The 16,029-nt window shown below is 36.8% G+C and overlaps 2 pseudogenes; one reads left to right on the top strand and one right to left on the bottom strand.

The window, feature by feature from the left end:
* The first annotated feature begins 2,732 nt into the window (after positions 1–2,732).
* LOC137724982 (BURP domain-containing protein 3 pseudogene) lies at positions 2,733–8,180 on the top strand (annotated as a pseudogene).
* A 5,614-nt stretch (positions 8,181–13,794) lies between these two features.
* LOC148697045 (uncharacterized) lies at positions 13,795–14,693 on the bottom strand (annotated as a pseudogene).
* Between the last annotated feature and the right edge of the window lie 1,336 nt (positions 14,694–16,029).

Genomic DNA, 16,029 nt, shown 5'->3' on the forward strand with positions numbered 1-16,029 from the left:
TTCACCTAATCGTTATGAACTTATATTCATGAGTTATGGAGGTTGCTATTCACGATCACGTTAAGTAAATTCCTGGCAGGAGTATTATGATGTTCATAGTTACGAATACCTTGTCAATGCTTATGATTTTCATAGAACTTAATGATCTTTGATATGTATCTCTATTATGCAGTTCATATAGGGAACTTGATAAGAATAATTTGGTTGCGTCGCTGAGTCCAATTAATTGAATTTAGGAAAATCTGAAGGTTAATTTGTGTTTCTCACGGTTAACTTGGGGCATTGTCATTTATGGTTTAAAGAAATAATAACTGGAAATCGATTTGTGTTGCATGTGGTTCATGTGTGGAGAATGACCCTCTAGCTAGGCTTTCACCCTTAAAACACCCAATTTCGTGTCTAACCTGCTTAGTTTATGCAATCTGTTTAGTTTAATTAATTTCTTTGAAATCAATCCCCCCCTTTAATTAAGTGTGTTAGATTAGTTAGAAACGTGTTCAAATATGTCCAATTTAGTGTTTTGAGTCTGTTTGCTAGTATTGTGTTGTTTAGAGTCTTTTTAGTGTGTTTTGAGTTTTTAGTGTCTAGTTGAGTGCTTCTAAGTCTAGTTTTATGTTTTTGAGTCACATTTGTGTAGATTAGCATCCCTAGTTAATCCCCGACCTAGAACGATCCCTACTTTCATATACTACAACTATCTTAATATGGTTTAATTTGTGTGTGAGTTTCTATCACATCAAATTTTGGCGCCGTTACCGGGGATTAGTAAAATTGCTAATCCCTTTGTTTTTTTTGTTTTTTTTACTTTTGATATTTGATTTAGTTTTCTTTTTTTTTTTTTTTTTTTTTTAGGTACTAGAGAAACAAGACATGGCAATTGCTAGTGGTCAAGCTCAAATTGCGAATCTTACTTCTCAGTTGTCATAGTATATCGAAAGGACCACAATGCAAAGTGTCCCTACATTTGGTGTGTCCTATAGGCAAGGATATCAAACTTATCAACATCCTCAATTAACTGAGAATGGAGGTGCCTGGGGTTATTAAGGCCATAATCAATCAAGTAACAACCTGTTTTCCAACACTTACAATTCAGATTGGAGAGATTATTCAAATTTTATGTGGAGGGAACCTCAACAAGTTCAACAAGAAGGATATTGACAGCCATCTGAGGAGTTTTATTCAAGACCTATGCAGGCCTCCCCCACACCAATCCCGACCAAATTTAGGTTCGTCCTTGGATTACGATAAAATTCTTCCAATACTAACTTCTTTGATGCAGGGTTTACAAAATCAATCTAAACAGATGGGCGAATTGAAGAAACAAATGGGGCAAATGGCAGAATTCATGGGACAATTTAGAGAACAAGGCAAACTGCCTAATTCAACCATAGTGAATCCAATGGGAGGATTTGAAACCGCCAATGCCATCACGTTGAGAAGTGGCAAGGAGGTTGGAACCAACCCACAAACGTCCAAATCAAGTCAAAAGGAGGATGAAAAGCTGCTGCTCGAGGAAGAGGAGGATGCCAAAGTCATGGCAAGGGAAGCACACCCCTTGCCGCAACCCCCTAAGCACCCTATTCCATCTAACTTAACTAAAGTAGGTTCAAATTCAATTCCTTCTAACGTTATTCCACCAAATGTGCCTTTCCCTCACAGGTTTATGCAATCTAGGAATGAAGAAAATGAAAAAGACATTCTAAAGACATTTAGGAAAGGCAAGTAAATATCCCGCTCCTTGATGCAATAAAGCAAATTCCGAAGTATGCTAAGTTTTTGAAGAAGCTTTGTACAACAAAGAAGCGAATTCGAGAGAAAGAGGTGGTACATGTAAGTGAAATGTTTCTGCAATGTTACAAAGGAAATTGCCTCCTAAATGCAAAGATCCAGGTAGTTTCACAATCCCTTGTGTAATTGGTAATACAAAGTTTGAACAAGCTATGTTAGATTTAGGTGTTTCCATTAATGTAATGCCCTACTCTATTTATGCATCTATGAACCTAGAAGAGCTTAAAAACGATGGTGTTATAATTCAATTAGCCGATCGTTCTAATGCATATCCAAAAAGAGTTTTGGAAGATGTTTTGGTGCAAGTTAATCATTTAATCTTTCCAGTTGATTTCTATGCGCTTGAAATGAAAGATTCGGCCCATTCTCCACCATTGCCGATCCTACTTGGAAGACCATTCACGAAAACAGCCCAAACCAAGATTGATGTGGCCAAGGGATCGTTAACAATGGAGTTTGGTGGTGGTATTATTAAATTCAATGTTTCTAAATCTGTTAAGAATCATAATGGTGTTCGTTCTTGCCATTGATGTGAATAAAAATATAGGGCATGAACGTTCAACACCTATCAAGAAGGATGTATTTCGAACCACCATCGAATAGGGAATTGGAGTGGAGCACAAAGAACACACCACTACCCTCAAAACACCCAATCTGGCCGAGAGCATCCATAGTGATTTTGTGGACAATGTTGCCACTTTTGAGTCTTCATTGCAATACATTGGTGCGCCACCTATTCCAATTCCAATTCCTATTTCAACTACCTTCTTTGGTGTAGATACCCAATCAAATCCAAGGTGGTGGGAGAATTTACATTGACTTTAGGAAGCTCAAGGCCACAATCAGGAAGGATCATTATCCCCTTCCGTTCATAGAGCCAATGCATGAGTATTTTGGGGAGCATGTCGTGGAGGAGATACCCCTCCATTCCGTGGTGGGCACTAATGGAGCTTGAATGGAGGTATCGTCAGGTTGAAAGACGTTAAAGCAAGCGCTTCTTAGGAGGCAACCCATGTGTTCAAATAAAGAGAACTAGGAATCTCCGACTCCTACAATCAGATTTGCTTTTTTTTACCCTACTCTTTATTGTTTTTTACTTTGCCATAATTGTCATGTTTGTTAGTTGTGTGTTTGATTGCTTGTGTGTGAGTCTATGTTTGCAACATTGAGGACAATGTTTGGTTTAAGTGTGGGGGCATCAGATTTTATCACCTATCACTTCTAATGTTGTTTCCACTGTTTTTAAGCGTTTTTAGTGTGTTTTGAAGTGTTTTAATGTGTTTTGAAAAGGAAATATGAAAATTTTGAAAAAAAAAATTCGAAAACTGGTTTGAAAAAACTCAAAAAGAGTTGCTACTTAGAATGCGTTTCATCACTATAGATCCAAATACTAGAACTCATGTCTGTTTCAATCAAAGCATAAAATTGAGTGCATAACATATAACAAGATGAAGTTGTTTAGTTATGCCAGAGCCAAAAAGCCTTACCCTTTGCATATGTATTGTAGGTTTAACCCCGTTGAGCCTTAGTTAGCCTATTTTAAGCCATATTATCCTTACCTAGCCTAGAATAGGATTATCCATACCCTTGTTCTTAAAGGATAGTGAAGCATGACTTAGAGAGAATTCCTCCTAATCTACAATTTGCAGAAAAACAAGTGTGGGGGAAGGTTTTTCGTTGGAGATTTAAAAGGTTGTATGTTTGTGTGCCAAAGAAAGAAAAAAACGTGAAAAAGAAAAAAAAAAGAAAAAGTTGAAGAAAAGAAAGAAAAAGAGTTGAAAATAAGTGAGAATGAACTCACAAGTATTGGTTGTTAAAGAATGGGTCCAAAAGTTTGAATCTAGCCCTAAGTGTTGTGTGAATCTCCCATGGGTGTTTAAAGTTGATTTATGCATTCAAAAGTGAATTCTAAGTGTTTATTTCATTACTTTGCTTACTATCTCTTTAAGAACTTTTGTTTATCCTTACCTTTCCTTTTTAGCCAATACCTTAGCCCCATTACAACCTTTAGACTTCTATCTTGATTGTTATGTGTTTCAATATGTGGAGTTTAAAATTGGTACGAGCATATGGTATTCCTGATTCTCGCGTCTAAGTAGTGGCATTCCATTCATGAGATCATATACATGTTAATAATTCCAGAAAGTGCTTTTTTTGTTATAACATATGTGAGTGCTAGTCTACATGTTTACAAGTCTACATGTTTACATCAATCTTCTCACATATACCTAGTGTAGGAAGTGTAGTCAGAAAATCTTTGTGAAAATAGAGAGTATATCCGATGAGGAATTGAAGGATTCTCTAAGGCATGTTACTACATTCAAAATGTTGTTTTAATTGATTAAATGCGAGCTAGTAAGTGATTACTGCGATGAAGTATGAGTTCGAGGGTAAGGATAGCTAAAATCTGTGGGAGTAGTGATGTTTTTTAACACGTCATGTTTCATTGGAAATCCCTGAGACAATTGTTGGAAGGTTTAGGTTATGTTTTGTTTGTTTTCTTTTGCTCGAGGACTAGCAAAAACTAAGTGTGGGGGAATTTGATAGGAGCATATTTATGCGACTTTATTAGTCTGTTTCCTTGCATTTTCTTACTTAATTTCCATTTATTATAGTGATTTAGTTTATTTTCGTCTGTTTGTAAGTTCAAATGGCAGAAGTGGCAAGAAAGTGCATTTTGGAGCAGTTTTTGGTTTGGAATGGATAGCTTATGAATGAAGCAAGGTGGATGGACGAATTTGAATTCAAAAGAGGCTAGGAACATGCTACAAATCTGGAGAAACAAATTCAAGACAAAGAAGATAAGAAAACAGCAAGAAACATGGAACCTTATCTAACCTTATCTTATCCAACATTATCCACACTAATCTTACCTTATCTCACCCTATCCTAATCCTATTTCACCTTAATTCCAGCTGCCAAGGGGAGTTATTTCAGTTTAGAACACATAAAAACCTGGTTCTAGAAGGCCTATCATTTCTCCTAAAAAGGTGCCGCAACAACCCTTCTAGAAGCTCTAGAATCTGCCGCAGGTTGCATCCTTGTTGGAGTGTGTTGTGTAATCCTTTTTCTACATGAATTTGTATCATATCAATCCCTCTCCAATCATGACAATGTGCCACATCCCTACCCTATAAATACCCCCATCATTCTGCCGCAAAAAAGAAAAACACACAGAAGAGAGCAATTGAGAGATTTTTAGAGAGTTTCAAAGGTGTGCCGCAACAAGGAGAAGGAAGGAAGGGAGAAGCCTTTGTTCCGTGCCTATGCCCAAGCTTTTAGGAGTGCTAGAGCGTCTCTGGGGTGTCTCCTATCCTTGTTTTAGTCTTACAATTATGTTGATTTCGTTGTTAATTTTTGCAATTATGTGGAACTAATTTCTTTTTAGTTAGAGGTGAATTCAAACCCATGAACATATATGTGATATGAATTGATTTCCTCCAGTTATTATTTCATAGAACATGAATGCGATTTACTTATATGTTTAATTGATAACTTATTTTTGTATGTTGATTAAGGAGACCTACTTAGTTTGCATGCATGAATTTGATGTTAGAATATAAGGAAATTTCACCTAATCGTTATAAACTTATATTCATGAGTAGTGGAGGTTGCTAATCATGATCGGGTTAAGTAAATTCCTGGCAGGAGTATCATGCTGTTCATAGTTACGAATGTCTTGTCAATGCTCATGATTTTCATAGAACTTAATGATCTTTGATATGTATCTCTATTATGCAGTTCATGTAGGGAACTTGATAAGAATAATTTGGTTGCATCGTTGATTCCAATTCAATGAATTTAGGAAAATCTGAAGGTTAATTTGTGCTTCTCACGGTTAACTTGGGGCATTTTCATTTATGGTTTAAAGAAATAATAACTGGAAATCTATTTGTGTTGCATGTGGTTCATGTGTGGAGAATGACCCTCTAGCTAGGCTTTCACCCTTAAAACACCCAATTTCGTGTCTAACCTGCTTAGTTTATGCAATCTGTTTAGTTTAATTAATTTCTTCGAAATCAATCCCCCCTTTAATTAAGTGTGTTAGATTAGTTAGAAACGTGTTCAAATCTGTCCAATTTAGTGTTTTGAGTCTGTTTGCTAGTATTGTGTTGTTTAGAGTTTGTTTAGTGTGTTTTGAGTTTTTAGTGTCTAGTTGAGTGCTTCTAAGTCTAGTTTTATGTTTTTGAGTCACATTTGCCTAGATTAGCATCCCTAGTTAATCCCCGACCTAGAACGATCCCTACTTTCATATACTACAGCTATCTTAATAGGGTTTAATTTGTGTGTTAGTTTCTATCACATCAGTGGACGCCTAAGCAAGTCTAGTTGTCCTTTATTAATTTTTAAACGCTTAGAGATTATCGTGGCAGTGACCAGCTGCTTAGCGCCTAGGCAAAATTTTTTAGAATAATGTTCACTAGCCACTAGGTTAATGTTGAATTAAATTCTCCATTTTTTTCCGCGCAAAGAAACAAATAAGAAAAAAAAATTATTTATAGGCCACTGCATTCTCTGCATATTCTGTTTCACCCACTGGTGACAGATAATTTTTTTTTTTTTTTCAATGGTGACAGACAATTAATCTAGAAGCAGATGAGGACCTTCACACAAGGCATGTGCATAGGGCTGCATGTTTTACACCTCATCCCAACAAATTTGGCACTTTAGTTCTGACTTCCTTTATAAAAATCGAACCAATCTACTGTTGTTTACCATAGGAGCCTGAGTTTCTTGTTTCATCCTTTTTAATGGGGTTCCTTCTTTTCAAAATCTTTGCTTTTCTCAATGTAAGTAAACACCGTAAAATTGAATTTCACAATGATTGTTTTTTAATCATATATGTGTTTGGGTGCGTGTGTATCTGATTTCCTTTAGCTCGAACTAATGAGCATTTTAACTATTTGCAGCTAACACTGGTGGTGGTAGCAAACCATGCTACTACTTCACTCCCACCTCAACTTTACTACTAGAACTCCATTTTTCCAGACACACCAATGCCAAAAGCTCTTAGTCAACTTGTCCAACCTGGTTTGTATATACAATCTCTTACTCATAGAGCTTATCCCATCATTTTACTTGTATGAAAGAAAAAAGAACAGAAAAAAATGATTTGATTCTTTTGAAGGGTATTTTAAAGGAATAGGAATAATTGAATGAAATTGGAGTAGTATCCATAAACACTGGTCTTGAAACATGTTATGCATGTGTGTAGGAGGAAGTCATTGCTGGATAGAGAAAAATTAGTGAGTGGGAAAGAAATTGGATACAAAACTGAATTGAATTAATACTCTTTGGTTCTCTTAATATGAAGAAAGTATATGTAGATAGTACAATTATTTTGAAATGTATGTACTAATCAAATGAACCGTCACAAACTATTATGGGTTAGTATTGATACTCCAAAATAGTTATCCTGCAATCCTCATTGAATGAAACATAAAATAAAAAAATACGTAAGAAGAATTAGGGAATTGTGACTATTTTTGTCAATTTGCTAATTATAACAATTCCTTTGTAAAAATCAATCATCATCTTAAAACTTACTCTTTTTCTCCATTTATGTTCATAAATCTGCAGACTTCACTAGTGTTGGCAATGAAGACTAGTCTTTTCTAAGCCAAGATGCTGCCCAAAATGACCCACCCTTTAGAATATACAAAGAGACGTGGATTTCTTGAGCCAAGATGTTGTCCAAAATGACCCACCCTTTAGACATTACCCTAAAATTGGGGTCCTGAATAGAGTAATTTTCTTTGTGGAGAAGGACATGCATCCTAGGAAAACAATGAAACATCACTTAGCTACAAATTCAACAAGAGCAACTTTCTTGTCCCACAAAACTGCAGAATCAATCCCCTTCTCATCTCTCGAACTGCCGGAAATTTTCAATCAATATTCAGTGAAACCGAGGTCTGTGGAAGAGGTTATAATTAAAGAAACCGTCTAGGAATACCAAACTCAGGGCTTTAAAGGAGAAGAAAAACAGTGTACCACCTCTTTAGAGTCGATGATTGAATACGCCACTTCTAAGCTCGGAAGAAATATTAATTAGCAATCTCCACAGAGGTGGAAAAATGAGCTGCCACTATGTAGAATTACACAATATCCCTCGGAATGAAGAACCTTTCTGTCGCTAATAAGAAAAGAGTCATTGTGTGTCACAAGATGAGCTACCTGTATGCCATCCACTACTGCCATACATTTGGAAGAACTAAGGCTTATATGGTGCTTTTGCAAGGATCTGACGGGACAACAGCGAAAGCAGTAGCTCAGACACATCTGGATGGAACCCAAATAGTTATGCCTTACAAGAGGTGAAAGTTAAACCAGGAACGGTTACCATCTGCCTTTTTCTTACCGAGAGCGAAATTGCCTGGGTTCTAAAATAGAAAGTCTAGCTACCTGGCATGATCACTTGGCAATGTGCTTCCCCTATAAGAATATTTCAATAAGAGATAGCATGATATCCCGCTAGGTATAGTTACAAAAAAGAATCTCATAATAATGGGATGTTTCCTTCATGAGAAAAACGCCATATGACAATATATTAACGGATCACTCATCAACAACCACATAGCTACATAAGCGGTCACTCATCTCCTCACCCGAGCTTCTTTATCTTTCATTCAACCCCTAATCTTAGTAAAGCTGTAGTATCGAATGGGTTTTGCACCTGGAAAGAGGGAAGAGAAAGAGAAGAAAATGAGGTTAATTTGTGAAAAACAGCAGTCGTCATAGGCAAGGGAGCAGGTAATTTAAAGAAGTTAAGGTTCTACCATAAACCAATTGGTAATATGGAGAATAACTCAACCTCATAAACCCATGCAAGGACATTCTCCCATCAATATGAGATTCATTCTCAACACGCCTCCTCAAGTGTTGCCAATTTTCAAGCCTAAGTATGACAAGTCTCAAGACATTTAGTGTTGGACACTATGACAAACACATATGTACTCGAAATGGTAATTGATTAAACTGAACAACGATCAAAAGGGAGTTCAAACATACATGTCATATCAGATCTCATGAGTTGCAATATGCAAAGTAGTCATCTGACTTGAGGCATCATAATTGTCTGATGTTAGGTCCTTGATCTTTGACTATGTCAAAGGCAATTGAAAATGTCCACGAAATTGTTGGGGTCAAGCTACGTAGTCATGTAGGCATGTGAATGGATAACAAGGAATCTCTAACCTTCCATGATGAAAGGAGAATACTTTGAAATATGATTCAAGAGTCTTTGGCCAAAGCATATGAATATGACTTAAGAGGAATGTTCTAAATCATATTCAATTAAATCATATAAAGAAGTATCATGTTGGATAGTAAACATGAAACAAACTATCACTTAAACAATGTGATCAAGAGTATTGTGTTAGAAATTAACCATATTACATTGTAGTTGTAACTGGATAGGTTCTCCAACCACTTCTACTTAGCTTGGGTAGCTATGACATATTGCTAGGTGTCACTTATGGTTTGTGGAAGCACTAAGATTAGCAAAACACTAATCTTCATCAAAGGGAGAATTGAAATGTTGTTTCAATTCACAATCGATCGTTAAGAGTAACAATCGCCCACTGCCTTGCTAAACAGAACCTAATGGATCGCAGACCGAGTAAGGATGAACGTGAAGATATATAAATGAGAAGGATAAGTAATTAAATAGTTTAATTGAGAATGGTCAAGATTATTTATTTATTTAATTAATTACGAAAGGTTCAAATTGGGCCTTTAAGTTAGTTTTGGGCTTCGAGGCCCAAAACGGTTTTGGTCCTAAGGCCTATTATGTTTAAGTTGTATGACAACTAAAACAAAATGGGAATCAGCCAAAGGAACTAAGAGAAGCCGGCCATGGTGAGTAAGTTTGCATAATTGCCACTCACTTTTGAGTGAGTACAAAAAGGAAGTTATAGGCAAAAGCTCAACAGGGTTTTCTTTGGACAAAAAGAGAAACATTTCACTCTCTCTTTCCAATAAGAGCAACTCCAGTATTGCAAAGGCCTCTTAGGGCAAGTCACTATTGAATAGCCTCTAATGTAATTGTCTTTAATGAACAGTAACTGTCTTTTGCATCTTCACCCCTGCACTAAATAGCCATGGCAATAGGCAATAAAATATTAGTATTTTTTATTTTAAAAAATAATTTTATTTGTAATTTTAGATAAGATTTTTAATCGTTCTCGTTGAGCCACGTGTTATTATCCGAGAAGACAATTTTTGGTGATAGATTTCGATAAGATATTTATCCAATGCCATCATGCCACGTGGCGTTACCTTTTTAGAATCATTGAGGATAGATTTCCGATAAAATTTTTAACCAATCACGTCGTGCCATGTGTCACAATCTGTTTACAATCTTTGAGGATAGATTTCAATTAGATTTTTAACGAATGATGGCATGCCATGTGGCATTATCTACAACCTAATCCCTTCTTTTTCCTTCATATAACTCACCATCCATCCTAAGAAATCATACACCAAAATCAAAATCTCTATCATTATTCATAGTTTTTGCTTCATTCTTACAATGTCTTCTTCTTCAAGGATGTTGTGGGAAATCGAGGAGTAAGAGAAAGAATTGTTTAAGCAAGGGGAATAAATGTTCAGTCTCTAGGTGACCCAAAATGAGATAGAAGAGGATGAGGATGAGGAGCGTAGAATGAGAGATGACGAAGCAAGAAGCCAAAGAACCTCACATTCTCGTTGAGTCATCCAAGCTGTGGCTCAGATCTGCAGGCCCAGTCGTTCCACAAACATTGATAAAAGTAGGCAACCACGAGGTAAGGATCTTTTGGACAATTATTTTGTCTGTAATAGTGCATTCCCTGATACGTACTTTAGATGTTGTTTTAGAATGGAACAACATTTGTTCAACAAAATCATGATTGTTGTTTGCAACCATGATTCTTACTTTGTGCAAAAGAATGATTTTTTTGGTGGTACGGGTCTCCTTCCTGAACAAAAAATTACTACGGATGCTTGCATATAGAGTATCTGCAGACCAAGTGGATAAGATAATGAGAAGGGGAAATCAATCATTCTTAAGTCCCCAATGAGGTTTTTCTTTGCAATCGAATCTCTCTACACTGCAGAGTACCTCTGGAGACCTACTAAGATGGAGTTGCAAAGGCTTCTGAAGAAGGCCGAGATGCAAGGTTTTCCTGGGATGATTGGAAGCATCGACTATATGCACTTGATAGAAGCATATTTATGCGACTTAGTTAGCTTGTTTTCTTGCATTTACATAGTTAGTTTCAACTTATTATAGTGATTTAAGCTATTTTCATGTGTTTGTGGGTCTTAATGGCAAAGGAAGCAAGAAAGTGCATTTTGGAGCTATTTGGAGCAGTTTTGGGCATGGAATGGATAGCTTGCATATGGAGCAAGGTGGATGGGCGAATTTGAAGTCAAAAGAGGCTAGGAACATGCTACAAATCTGGAGAAACAAGTTCAAGACAAAAAAGATAAGGAAAGAGCAAGAAACATGGAACATTATCCAAACAACCTTATCTTATCCAAACCTTATCCTAACCTAATCTTGTTCTACCTTATTTCTAGCTGCAAGGGGACCTAAATACCTGATTTCTAGAAGTCTTATATGCTCCTAAAAGGGTGCCGCACCCTTCCCCTTTATCCCTTCTAGAAGTCCCAATTTCTGCCACAAAACACATTGTTTCTAAAATCCCTAGAAAGGTGGCGCCTCTCCCTTTTCTAAAAGCTCTAGAACCTACAATCCTTTTCCTTAGAGAATTGAGAAATCCTTTTCCCTTCAGATTTTGGTGCACCCTAGTCATTTTCACACCTGATTTCTACCAAACCCTAATCTGATTTCCCTAAGGTTTGCCATGCATCATATATATATTTAAGTTTGTGCCGCACCTAGGCATCCACCCATCCATTCATTCATTCATTCATTCAGCCATCAAACACCATAATTCACACCACATGCATCCAAATCACCCTAGTGTCGCAGCAAGGAAGGAAGGAAAAGAAGAGTATCGTGCAACCTGCCATCCAAGGGAGTGCCGCAAGCTTGCCATTGGAGTGTGGAGTGTTTTTGGGTTCTTTCTATCCTTAGTTTTAGTTCAATGTTTATTTTAATTTGGTTTTCAATTATGATGAACATGAGGAACTAATTTCTTTATAGTTGGAGGTGAATTCGAAGCCATGATTATATGTTTTATATGAATTGATTACATCCAGTTATTGTTTCTTGAGTCTTGAATGTGATTTGCTTATCTGAGTTATCAAAACATGTTTTTGTATGTTGATTGAGGGTCGACACTTAATTTGCATGCATGAATTTGATACTAGAGTATAAGGGAGTTTCACCTAATCGTTATGAACTTATATTCACAAGTAGTGGAAGTCACTAGTCATGATTGTGTTAAGTAAATCCTTGGTATGAGTATCATGCTTTTCATAGTTAGGGAATTTGATAAGGATAATTTGGTTGTGATGCGTATCCCATCCAATTCAATGAGTTAAGGAAAATCTGATGGTTAATTTGTGCTATCATGGCTAACTTAGGGTGTTGTCATTCATAGTCTAAAGGAATCATAACTGGAAATTGGTTTGTATGCATATGTCATGTGTGGAAAATGACCCTCTAACTAGCCTTTCACCCTTTTTAATTCACCAAATTCGGTATTATGCAAAGTTCTGTTTTAAGTTTTAAATTCGTCAAAAACAATCCCCTTTCCATTGAGTCTTGTTAGTTGAGTAAAAATCTATTTTCTTTTGGTCTTTTGAGTCAAGTTAAGTCTTATTTTCGTCAAAATCACTTGTTAGGTCTAGAATTGAGTCTATAGAGTCTAGTTTAGTGTTTTTAAGTCTTATTTGTGTTGATTAGCATCCCTAGTTAATCCCCGGTCTAAAACGATCCCTACTTACATATATACTACAATTGTCAACATTAGGGTTTAATTTGTGTGTCAAGTTAATTTTCACAACACCACTGGACCTGGAAAAATTGTCCAAGTGCATGGCAAGGAGCTTATGGGGACAGAAAATGAGCAAAAAGTATCATTTTGGAGGCGGTGGCTTCATTTGATATATGGATCTGGCACGTTTTTTTCGGTTTTCAGAGAGCTCAAAATGACCTCAATGTCCTGGCCTAATCCCCAGTTTTCAACGATGTCTTGCATGGAAAAGCACCAAGAGTCACATACTGGGTCAACGGACATAAGTACCACGGGCCATACTACCTAACAGATGGCATTTACCCAAGGTGGTCATCGTTTGTCAAAATAGTGCCACGTCTGGGAAGTGCAAAGGAGAAACACTTTGCAAGTTGTCAAGATGGGTGTAGGAAGGATGTGGAGCGTTGTTTTGGTATCCTTCAAGCTCGTTGGGCGTCAGGGGTGCTGCCATAATGTTTGATTTAGAGTCGCTTCAATCCATCATGATGACATGCATCATTCTTCACAACATGATTATGAAATATGAGTACGATTATGATGTCGTTGATGAATATGAGCCAGACACGATGAACAATTCCAGAACATAAATATATTGTGCTCATGACGCCAACGAAGAACTCGTGCAACATGAACCATTAGAAGGGGATGGACGTTACAATGAAAGGCTCATTCAACAATATGCTGCACATCAGGCCCCATATATGCACAACGCCTGGCAAATTGACTTGATAGAGCACCAGTGGGAATTGAAACATGCTCAACATACTTAAGTTCATTTAGTGTGTTTGTTTTTATTTGGTGTGTTTATTTAATTTTATTTGGTGTGTTTTTTAAGTTCATTTAGTGAGTTTTTTTTTATTTGGTATATTTATGTAATTTTATGTGGTTTGTTTATGTCATTTTGAATAAAGATTCTCCTAGTTTAAATAAATTACCAAATTAAATAAATATACTCTTAGTTTAAATAAAGTACTAAATTCAATAAATTAGAAACAACATAAAGTACTCTACTCAATAAATAAGAAATTACAACCTAAAGTGATTGGAAAATTATGGGTTCCGATTAAAAACAAATTGCTTAGTTCCTCGTGAATGGAAAATCATCACCTAACCAATTTGTGGTTCTAGGATCATCTCCTCTTGTCGTGCTAGGACTATCTCCTCTTGCTCTCGCTTCTCTTGCACGCCTCCTTCGCACCACGTCCGCTTTCTCCGAATTTCAAAAATATTTAGAATTCGGAAACATCGCCTTTACAAGCTCCTTCATAATGTCGCAATCTTGTTGAGCCTTTCTTTCTTCTCTAAGCTTTTCCCTTTCTTGCCTAAATAGCTCTCTTTCTCTCTCATTAGCTTGAAATAATCTCTCAACAGCTACAGCTTTTGCATCCTATCTAGCCTTATCAGCCTCAAATTTAGCCATTTCCCGCGCCAAAGTCAATTCATCTTGGCGAATAAATTCTTCCATATATTTTGCATAATCATTCTTGGAAGCATTCCCTTTTCTCTTTGAAGCCTTCTCACCTTGAGGCCTAATTGGATAACAGGTCGACCCCGATGCTTGTTCAAGGGGCGTTTCCAGCACTTCTTCTGCATCATCTTCATGAACATACCAGGCATGATCGGGCGTAGAGTGTAGAGGAGTGCTGTTCACGACAACTTCTGGACCAATAGGCATAACTCTGAATTTAGGACAATCTTTGACAATATTCCAACATTCCCACCAGTTGAATGATTTGTTTTTGTTTTTGGTTTCGGCATTATACCAAGCTTGTGCCTAAAGTGTCTACACAATGCGGGAAAATAATTAATTATAATCAAAGTAGCTAATGTAAATTTGGGTATAGTACAAACAAATAAATAATATATTGTTACTTGATCTGCTAAATTTTCCCCACTTCGAAGATTACTACTAGCTTGTGCCAAGGTGTCTCTCCACATACTAAACAATTGACTGAATATTCTCCAACGACTAGACATCGATTCTTTGGTTCTTTTCCCACCAATTTTCTCAAGATAATTGGTATGAATAAGACTCCACATTTCTCGCAACTGCATATCATTACCCGTAATCGGATCATGAGTAACTTCAACCCAGCTAGAACACAACGTAACATCTTTAGTAAGCATCCAATTTGTACCTGCATCATTAGTCATTTTGTTGGAAACCAATTGGATTGAAAGTTTGAGAGAAAGATTGGAATGTGGTTGAAAGTATTTGAGAAAATATGAAATTGTGATGTAAGGTCGAAGATAATGAGAAGGTATTTATAGAAAAGTTAAATTTTTTTTTTTTTTAAATTTTAAAAAAAAAAAATTTGGATTTTTTATTAATTTTTTATTCACATAATTAATTTCTGCCGTTGGATTAAAAAAATTTTGAAATCCAACCCTCCAGATTGTGCCACGTGGCACAATAGTAATATTTTAGATTTTTTTACTATTTTTTTTTTTTAATTTATAAAAGCCAATAACGTGGTCCATTGATCTCAAATCCAATGGCTGAAATTAATGAAGGTTTGAATTTTTTTTTTTTTACCGTTAGGAATCCAACGGTCCATAAAAAGTAACCGTTGAAATCCAACAGACGCGAAGAAGCCACGTGTCCCAGGCAACGGTAACATTTTAGAATCTACGCCACAGGCCCCAGAGTCTGAAAACTTGTCGGGGACACGCCCCCACGTGCACGTGTTATGCACGCGCCTGACACAAAAAAATCTGAAACGTGGCTAACGCCGCCCTGACGTCAACGTTACATCACCCCCACTTCAGGCTCTTGAGCCACCGATTTGTGTCAGGCATGTTGCTTGGGGCCCCTCCTGCACTAAAGCCCATATGGGCTGGAGTTGATTGTTGGGGCGATTGGCTCATGTGCAAACGTCGGTCCATCGTGCTACTCCCCCAGCTGGACTTTCTCCAAGGAGGCCCGCCACTTAGAGGGAATTTTATAGCATCAAAAATCTTTCTAAGTCATCCATCTTCTCTTCACGAATACATCTTTGATGTGCAGACTTAAGAGGCACAAAGCCTTTGGTGCTTCTGGAGATCATTTCCTCACATCTTCTAAAAGCAAAGGTGAAAAAATTCAAGCAGCAAAAAGCCAATAAGAATGAAAATAACCAAGGAGCAAGGAGGTGACTTGAAAGCCCTCCACTTGGGTGAATCCCTTGTGTGAACAAGGATGAGCTTCAAGGGTGAGGAAAGCTCAAACTTTCTCTTTCTTTTGCAAAAAGTCTTTAGGTTCACCATTCACTAGGCTTTAAAAGTCATGAGCTTATAGAATTGTTTTGAACGCATGCCTACATTAAGAGTTGTT

The sequence above is a fragment of the Pyrus communis genome, chromosome 5 (genome assembly GCF_041283825.1).
Source record: "Pyrus communis isolate YQ-2024b chromosome 5, ASM4128382v1, whole genome shotgun sequence".
Lineage (NCBI taxonomy): Eukaryota > Viridiplantae > Streptophyta > Magnoliopsida > Rosales > Rosaceae > Pyrus > Pyrus communis.